Source organism: Apium graveolens, chromosome 4 (assembly GCF_009905375.1).
Source record: "Apium graveolens cultivar Ventura chromosome 4, ASM990537v1, whole genome shotgun sequence".
NCBI lineage: Eukaryota > Viridiplantae > Streptophyta > Magnoliopsida > Apiales > Apiaceae > Apium > Apium graveolens.
In genome coordinates this window covers 247,551,812-247,562,188 of record NC_133650.1, presented here as the reverse complement: position 1 = coordinate 247,562,188, position 10,377 = coordinate 247,551,812, and the positions used below count along the sequence as shown (strand labels likewise).

General features: G+C 39.7%; 1 non-coding gene across 1 annotated transcript; it reads left to right on the top strand.

Moving 5' to 3' along the window:
• The first annotated feature begins 9,091 nt into the window (after positions 1–9,091).
• Positions 9,092–9,198, top strand: LOC141722851 (small nucleolar RNA R71). The gene has a single exon (XR_012575850.1). It is a non-coding gene; the product is annotated as a small nucleolar RNA R71 (small nucleolar RNA).
• The last annotated feature ends 1,179 nt before the right edge of the window (positions 9,199–10,377 follow it).

Below are 10,377 nucleotides of genomic sequence, written 5' to 3'. Positions count from 1 at the left end.
GTGAGCTCACAATGCGCGTGCTGGATCAGGATGTAACTTTTAATGTGTTCAATGATATGAAATTTCCTATGGAAAATGAGGAGTGCTTAAAGGTGGAGTTGGTCGATTTTGTGGTTACTTCATAACTTGATCAATTGCTAAGGTCTGATGCCTTAGAAAATGCCTTATTGGGAAATTCATATAGTGAAAATGACGAAGGTGAAGAACAATTGCAATATTTGAATGCTTCTCCCTGGAAGAGGAAGATTGATATGCCTTTTGAATCTCTCAGAATGGAGGAATTGAATAAAGCTCTTAAACGCCTCAAACCATCTATTGAGGAAGCTGCCACTCTTGAGCTTAAGTCTTTACCCGAGCATTTGAGGTATGCATTTTTAGGTGATGCATCTATTTTACCTGTTATTATTGCATCTGACCTTTCAGGTAGTGACGAGGAAAAGCTCCTGAGGATTCTAATAGAGTTCAAATCGGAAATTGGTTGGACTATAGCAGATATCAAGGGAATCAGCCCTTCTTACTGTATGCATAAAATTCTGTTAGAGGAAGGTAGCAAGCCTACGGTCGAGGAGCAAAGAAGACTTAATCCAATCATGAAGGAAGTAGTGAAGAAGGAAATTCTTAAGTGGCTAGATGCATGAATCATCTATCCTATTTCTGACAGTTCATGGGTAAGCCCGATTCAATGTATGCCAAAGAAAGGTGGAATTACTGTGGTAGCAAATGAGAAGAATGAGCTTATTCTTACTAGAACAGTCACGGGGTGGACAGTTTTCATGGACTACAGGAAGCTGAATAAAGCTACTAGGAAGGATCACTTCCCTTTTCCCTTCATTGACCAGATGCTTGATAGATTAACTGGTCATGAGTACTATTGTCTGCTGGACGGCTATTCGGGTTACAATCAGATTTGTATCGCTCCAGAAGATCAGGAAAAGACTACCTTCACTTGTCCATTTGGTACTTTCTCCTTCAGACGAGTTTCTTTTGGGCTGTGTGGTGCGCCAACCACATTTCAGAGATGTATGATGGCCATCTTTTCTGATATGATTGGCCATAATGTGGAGGTGTTCATGGAAGACTTCTCTGTATTTGGCGATTCTTTTGATGAATGCTTGCAAAATCTTAGACACGTTCTCAAGAGGTGTATTGAGACCAATCTGGTTCTCAATTGGGAGAAATGCCATTTTATGGTGTGACAGGGCTTTATTCTCGAGCACAAGGTTTTTAGTAAGGGTCTTGAGGTGGACAAGGCCAAGGTGGGGGTCATTGAGATCTTCCTCCACCTATTTCTGTTAAGGGAATTCGCAGTTTTCTTGGTCATGCGGGTTTCTATAGGCATTTCATCAAAGACTTCTCTAAGATTTCAAAGCCATTGTGCAGTTTTCTAGAGAAAGATGTCCCTTTCAAGTTTGATGACGAGTGCCTTGCAGCTTTTGAGACATTGAAGAAGAGTTTAATCACGACACCATTCATAACTGCACTTGATTGGAATGAACCTTTTGAGATGATGTGCGATGCAAGTGACTATGTAGTTGGAGCAGTTCTTGGGCAGAGGAAGAACAATATATTTCATATGGTCTACTATGCTAGTAAAACCCTAAATGGTGCTCAACTGAATAATACTACTACAGAGAAAGAACTTTTGGCTATTGTCTATGGTTTTGAGAAATTTCGATCTTATCTACTTTGGACTAAGGTGACAGTTTTCACTGATCACGCTGTAATTCGATATCTCGTCTCAAAGAAGGACTCGAAGCCTAGATTGATTAGATGGGTTATTTTGCTTCAAGAATTTGAGTTAGATATCAAGGACAGAAAGGGAACTGAAAATCAAGTCGATGATCATCTCTCGCGTTTAGAGAATCCTAATGCTACTTCATTGGATAAGACATTGATAAATGAGTCTTTTACCGACGAGCAGCTGTTTGGAGTGCAAGAAGAAGAACCGTGATTTGCAGACATTGTGAACTACCTTGTGAGTAATATCATACCTCCCGACTTATCTTATGCTCAAAGGAAGAAGTTTCTACATGAAGTGAAGTGGTATATGTGGGATGAGCCGTTTCTTTTTCGACAAGGAGCTGACCAAATCATCAGGAGATGTATTCCTTACAGCGAAACGGGGGGGATCTTGCCAGATTGCCACTCAATGGCTTATGGAGGACATTATGGTGGAGAAAAGACAACAGCTCGTATTCTTTAAGCAGGTTTCTTTTGGCCGACCTTGTTTAAAGATGCTCACCAGTTTGTTTTGAAATGTGATCGATGTCAACGTGTGGGTAATATGTCTAAGAGTGATGAGATGCCTCTTAATATGCTTCTAGAGGTTGAGGTCTTCGATGTTTAGGGAATTGACTTTATGGGGCCATTTGTCTCATCTTGTAACAATCAGTATATCTTGTTAGCGGTTGATTGCGTGTCGAAATGGGTTGAAGTTAAGGCGTTTCCACCAAACGATGCGAAAGTGGTGCTTAATTTTCTTCACAAGCAGATATTCACAAGGTTTGGAACTCTAAGAGTCATAATCACTAATGAGGGGTCGCATTTTTGCAATCGCAAGTTCACCGCTATGATATAAAGGTATAATGTGGATCATCGCATTGCCACGACTTATCATCCTCAGACAAATGGTCAAGCTGAGGTGTCTAACAGAGAGATCAAGCGCATTTTAGAGAAAATTGTGTGTCCATCAAGGAAAGATTGGTCTTTGAAGCTTGATGAAGCTGTTTGGATGTATAGAATAGCATATAAGACTCCATTGGGAATGTCGCTGTTTCAGTTGGTCTATGGTAAGGGATGTCATTTGCATGCATGTGGAGCTCGAGCATAAGGCATATTGGAATTTGAAGAAATTGAATCTTGACTTGGATGCGGCTGGAAAGAAGATGATGCTTCAATTGAATGAACTCGACGAGTTTCGACTTCAAGCTTATGAGAACAATAAAATGTACAAGGAGAAAGTCAAGAGGTGGTACGATCGGGGTCTAGTGCTCAAATCATTTGTGCCGGGGCAACAAGTTCTTTTGGTCAACTCTCGTCTCCGTCTTTTTCCTAGGAAGTTGAAGTCAAGATGGTCAGGGCCCTTCATAATCAAAACTGTGTTTCCACATGGAGCGGTGGAAATTTTGAGAATGATCTGGGCCAAGCATTCAAGGTAAATGGTCAGAGGTTGAAGCATTACTATGGTGACACGACAAACCGTGAGGTGGTTAGTGCCGTTTTATTATCTATTTGAAGCTCAAGGTTCTACATCGAGCTAGCGACGTAAAAGAAGCGCTTCTTGGGAGGCAACCCAAAGTTGTTGTACATTAGTAGGTAGAGGAAGCAAGAAGAAAGGAGAAAAACACAAAAAAATCAGAAAAAGAAAAATATTCAGGGCCAACTCCAGTGACCAAGCGCGCCCGCGCTAATCTAGCGCGCGGCTACGTAGTTTTTCGAGAAGGTAAGTGCGCCCGCGCTGATCTAGCGCGCAGCCGCGCCGGTTTTCCAGAGAGTGAGCGCGCCCGCGCTGTCCAAGCACGCGGCCGTGCCGGGTCCTGTTCGGAAAAAAAATTAAAAACAGCAGTTTTTAAGGGAATTTCGGGATTTTTGTTATAGAATCAATTTCAAACCGAAATTTACTCTTCCACATCCCAAATTTCCCTCTCCCAATCAAACCCATTATTTCCACGATTCCCACAATCAATTCCCACTTCTATTCCTTATCGAATTCTCACCTCTCCACCTATAAATACACACACTTATACACAAACTTCTCCACCACATCACAAATTCTCAAACACAAATCTCTCTCAAACACTTAACTTTTATTCTCTCTCATTCAATCCTAATGGCACCTAAGAGTCAAAGAACGCAAGTTAGCAGCAGCACCACTGATTCTTCATCTGCGGGTGGTGTGAGGCCAAGGTTTTCTACTCCTGAGGCTGAAAAGGAGTACACGAGGCTTCTCTCGAAGCCTATTGCTAAGGAGCGAGGTTTTCTGCCATCAGGGAAGGATGGTAAGCTATTGGAGATGATCCTTGAGATGGGCTGGGTTTCTTTCTGTAAGGCTCCCGTTGCTCTGCCAATAAGTGTTATGCGGGAGTTCTATGCTAACGCTAAGGCGAAGAAGAATGGCTTCACGGTGATTCGAGGGAGGACTGTGGAGTATACTGCAGAGGCTATCAGGATGGTGACTGAGCAGCTGTTAGGGCGAAAATACACGCTAATATTCACGCAAGTATAAACGTTCGCAAGTAGTATAAGATATAAATCAGATTCATTCCCACAGAGACTGGTTTAGGTTAAGTTCAATTTATGCACCTATGCAACAATGTATAGTTATCGCTCAATGCTAAGACAAACAACAAATTGGGTTTTAATTAAACTAAGAGATTATATTAAATAATATTAAATAAGAGAATTGAGGTTGAATTACTATATATGACAAACATGGGATCCTAACTTCATTACTACATTCAAAGTCATTGTTCTTAACCTTAGAATGTAATGGTGATGACACTAATCAGATAACACGAAACTAGTAAACGCCAACTTTCGTTGCACGAGTACCATTTTACAAGACATCCATAAAAGAGATAGAAGCTGAATAGGCACCAATTATATTGAGACCCTATATGTCTATAGAATTTGACAACATAACGGTTTAAGTATAAGTTATATATCTTGATTACATAGGGCAAGTAAAACGGTTACAGTTACCCACTAATCATGCATACAATACATGAACTTATGCTAGCATGGCAAGTTCTAAACCTCTATATTCACTGTCGCTTTAATAGAGATTAACACGCTATCTTATATGTTAGCTACACACATAAGATGAATAAGCACAACCAATACTAGGATATCAATCAATCACCACACACCAAGGTATCGAAACAAATTAATTATTGAAATCCATAAGTAAATCCGCTAGAACCCCATGACAACGATTAGTTCATAATCAAACTCATCGTCACCATGGGTTCCAATGAAAGCATTGTATAAAAAAGGTCTTAATAAACTAAATAATAATCAAAGTACGAATAAGCGAGATCTAGGTTCAACAAGAACGAAACCGAGCATCCAAAGTTACAACTAATTCAAAGAATCACAAGTTGAAAATAAGATCTTCTTTTTCGGAGTTGTTTTGTGCTTCTAGGTCTTCTCCTTGGTATCCCAATCTTCCCGGATGATGAAAACCCTTTTTTTAAGTATATATAAGCCCATATTGGACCTGGATCCTTAAAATTATCAAATTCCACTCAAAAAAGGCATTTTCAGCGAAGTCAGCCACGCATCATCACGCGGCCGTCTCCACCAGCAGGCGGGCGCCTCCACCAGCAGGCGGGCGCCTGCAGCTTGTCTGGAAAAATTCTGATGAATCTTGTTTTGACCATAACTTGAGTTCTACTCATCAGAATTAGGAGATTCAACTGCCCACGCGAAGCTAACATGATTCTCTACAACTTGACAATAGAATTGGCTTCCAAATCTGATCACTTTTCATCATATTTCCTTTAAAAGCTCCTTTCTTCATTTAACTGATACCTAAAATGCAATAACACAAAAACACATCAAAATACCAACAACTTGAGTCCAAAACACCAATTTAAGCTTGTAATGAAGCATTCCAAGTGGATATAAAATCCACTTATCACACCCCTAAACTTGAATCGATGTTTGTCCTCAAGCATAAACTGACTCAAAACTACAAAACAAACCTAATGCATGAATAAAACTACGTGAATGCAACTAAATGATAATGCAATCGATCCCCTCAGAATAACCATAATCAAATGAATAAGCCAACGCCTCTAAGAATACAATGACTCAAAACGAGCTCGAATAAATCCCACAAACCAACTCACAAACCAGAAATGTGCGTGTGTGGAATGCTTAACATATATCTCTCGATACTAGATCAATAATCATACCTTATCTATCATCGAAACAATCAAAAGTTTATAAACAGAATAGATAATAAACGCATTATGACTCACAACACCACCTTTCTACTAGAGTAATACAAGGATTCACACTATTATTGAACACATAACAAAGATGCTTATTTGACCGTGCAATGAATGAGGTCTCAAAAGACTTATGCAATAATTCCCATATAGCGAGCGTTAGGTTAGCGGATCCCAGACTATAAAAGCTTTAGGTCACTAGGCACAAAGTCCCCTAGAACTTAATAACTCGAGTATTAAAGAGCTCACTCTTGATCAATTATGCATAAACACATACTTTTTTTTCTTTTTTTCTCTTTTTTTCTTTTTTTTTCAATAATTTCTGAATAAGTGCATTTCGCTCCATCTCATTCAACCCTAGACTACTCATAAAAATATGAGCCGGCAACTAGCCATTTGACGCCTAGCCTTACAACAACTAGCAATAAAATCCAAGTTTTTCTCCAGATAAAAAAATCAGTATTTTTACGTCATTATGGGAATATCACAAATTCTAAATATAACCAAGTGATTAAATCTCAACAACAAACAAGTATGATCATGATCCAGATCAAAAGCAACCCTATAAGACTTTGTGAAAATATTTGTTTCTGGGATGCAAATTAATTCATTAGGACTTAAACATCCCTCTATTCGTCATTACCACACTCAAATCAACATCAACTTATCAAATATCATAGTTCATCTTAAAGGATCATGCTAAATATGCATGCAAATGCAACTATATGAAATCACATAAAAACAAACAAATATGTCCTAAATAAACAATCATGCAAAAATATGAATGAACTACAACTAAACATGCAATATGAATCTATATGAATTTATATGGATACACATACTACTAATCCTTATATTATCACCCCCAAACTTCAAATTTTCAATGTCCTCATTGAAGGTAATAATAAGGATTTCAGGCATACCTAGTCCTCAGAAAGATCACCCTCCTCGGGTGGAGGATCAAGTGGCCAATCAACCTCGCCACCAATGTTTCTGAAAATAGTGCCCAAAGCCTGTGTCAAACCTGCAGCAAAACGATGGTGAATGTCGTGCATGGCCTCCATACGCCTAATTACTCGCCTGTACTGCTCATCACCAACACCAGTCCTATCAACCGTGTATGGCGCATGAGAAGAACCCTCTGTAGGCACTAAAAGATCCGTCCAGCCACTCTCTGCATCATCAAAAATATATCCCAACCCCTTATCATGGGGTGCACCTAAGAATGAATAACTCAAGTGATCTGGCTTTCGGTTGAGCTCAAGTGTGGGAGCTTCTTGAATAAATGGTTCAAAACGCTCCTGAGAAATTTTCAGCTCTGCTAACCCAAGAGAATCGAATGGCAAATCCAACATCCTCATCCACGGAGGTGCATTCAAAACCTGTAGTTGCTCTGTTCCTTCTTCATTTTCAATAACTGATTCCCCTGTTAAGGCTCTCCCTAAGGTATCTGACTTTGGCAATTGCTCAGGCTCTGAATTTACTAGAGAGTCGACCCACTCTACTTGAAAGCACTCCTCTTTAGCTGTGAGTAACTTTATTTCCTTGAACACATTAAAAGTGACCTTTTGATCGTAAACCTTCATCGAAAGCTCTCCTTTTTGCACATAGATCATAGTTCGGCCTGTAGCCAAGAATGGTCTTCCCAAAATAATGAGAATCTTCTTATCTTCCTCGAAATCAAGAATTACAAAGTCAGCAGGGAAGATGAGTTTATCCACCTTGACCAAGACATCCTCCACTATACCTCGTGGATAAGCGATGGAACGGTCAGCTAGTTGCAATGACATGTATGTTGGTTTCAGATCAAGAAGACCAAGCTTCTTGAAGATAGATAAGGGCATCAGATTGATGCTAGCTCCCAAATCACATAAACATTTGTCGAACGACAAGTTTCTGATAGTACAAGGAATAGTGAAGCTTCCAGGATCTTTAAGTTTCGGAGGCAACTTCTGTTGCAGCATAGCACTGCATTCCTCCGTAAGAGCAACAGTCTCTAAGTCATCGAGCTTCACTTTCTGAGAGAGAAAACCTTTCATAAACCTCACATATCTAGGCATTTGTTCAAGAGCTTCAATGAAAGGTATGTTGATATGAAGTTTCTTGAACACCTCCAAAAACTTCTCAAACTGCTTATCCAGCTTTTTCTTCTGCAGCCTCTTAGGAAAAGGAGGTGGAGGATAGATCTATTTCTCCCCTGTATTACCCTCAGGAGGAGTGTGTTTCACAGTAGTCTTCCTTGGTTCCACCTCTGCTTCCTTCTGCACTTCTTCTTCAGCCACAACTGCATTTTCTGAAAATTGAGATTTTTCAGGCTCTTCGTCTTACTGAATTTGGGGGCTTGCCACCTTTCCAAACCTTAAGGTGATGGCGTTCACCTGTTCTTCAACTTCGCCCTTTCCTGGATTTGTTTCTATATCACTAGGAAGCGTTCCTGGTGGTCGATTCAATAAGGCATTAGCAATTTTCCCTATTTGGTTCTCCAGAGTCTTGATAAAAACAGCCTGACTTTGGCATATAAGAGCCTGGTTTTTGCACATAAGCCGCAACTCCTCTAATTCAGATTTTTCATTTGAAGATAGACATGCATCATGAGTTTGTTATTTTGGTGTAATTTGTTGCTGAAAACCAGGAAGATTGAATAGCTTATTTCCAAACTGCTGGAATGGCTGTTGCATCGCATTCTGATTGTTGCTCCAGCTGAAGTTAGGATGATTCCAGTTGTCAGGATGATAAGTGTCTGGAACTGGTTACTGCGATCTCTGAAAGTTGCTCACAAACTGAGCTGAGTCACTAGATATAGCGCATTGCTCCGTCGCATGCGGACCTACACACAGCTCACAAACACTAATTATCTGCTTAACACCATAATTAGCCAGATAATCGATCTTTATAGACAACGCCTTTAGTTGAGTAGTGATAGTCGTAGCTGTATCCACTTCAAGAACTCCTGCTACCTTGCCCATGGAAATCTCTAGGTTGGATACTGATATTCATTAGCAGCCATCAGTTCAATTAGATCATAAGCTTCCTCATAGCTCTTTGCCCATAATGCTCCGCCTACTGCTGCATCGAGCATGTGTCTGGACTGTGCTCCCAACCCATTGTAAAAATAATTGACGATTATCCAATCAGGCATTCCATGATGAGGACACTTCCTAAGCATCTCCTTGTAGCGCTCCCAAGCTTCATATAAAGATTCTCCTGATTGCTGCACAAATTGAGCAAGAGCATTCCTGATTACAGCTGTCTTCGCCATAGGGAAGAATTTAGTATGAAACTTCTGAGCAAGATCTTCCCAAGTAGTAATCAAACCAGCTGGTAGAGAGTGTAACCAGCTCTTAGCCTTGTCCCTCAGAGAGAATGGGAACAGTCTCACCTTCACAACATTTTTAGAAACACCGTTGAACTTGAAGGTGTCACAGATCTCAATAAAATCCCTAATGTGCATATTGGGATCTTCTGTTGAAGAACCCCCAAACTGGATTGAATTTTGCACCCATTAAATTATTCCAGGCTTGATCTCAAAGGTATTAGCTGTGATAGCTGGCCTGACAATGCTAGATTGAATGTCATTGATCTTGGGTTGAGAAAAATCCATCAAGGCTTTCGTTCGTGCTGCTGGATCTCCCATTGTAATGAGTGCCTGAAACACAAACAAATAAATCGTGAGAGTAAAAGAGTCCGAGTCAGTGAAATTTAACGATCACTGATGACAAGCACATAAACTAAAAATTAACACCGATTCCCCTGCAGCGGCGCCAAAAACTTGTAGGGCGAAAATACGCGTAAATATTCACGCAAGTATATGCATTCACAAGTAGTATAAGATATAAATCAGATTCGTTCCCACAGAGACTGGTTTAGGTTAAGTTCAATTTATGCACCTATGCAACAATGTATGGTTATCGCTCAATGCTAAGACAAATAACAAATTGGGTTTTGATTAAACTAAGAGATTATACTAAATAACATTAACTAAGAGAATTGAGGTCGAATTACTATATATGACAAACATGGGATCCTAACTTCATTACTACTTCATTCAAAGTCATTGTTCTTAACCTTAGCATGTAATGGTGATGACGATAATCAGATTACACGAAACTAGTAAACGCCAACTTTCGTTGCACGAGTACCATTCTACTAGACATCCACAAAAGAGATAGAAGCTGAATAGGCACCAATTATATTGAGACCCTATATGTCTATAGAATTTGACAACATAACGGTTTAAGTATAAGTTATCTATCTTGATTACATAGGGCAAGTAAAACGGTTAGAGTTACCCACTAATCATGCATACAATACATGAACCTATGCTAGCATGGCAAGTTCTAAACCTCTATATTCACTATTGCTTCAATAGAGATTAACACGCTATCTTATATGTTAGCTACGCACATAAGACGAATAAGCACAA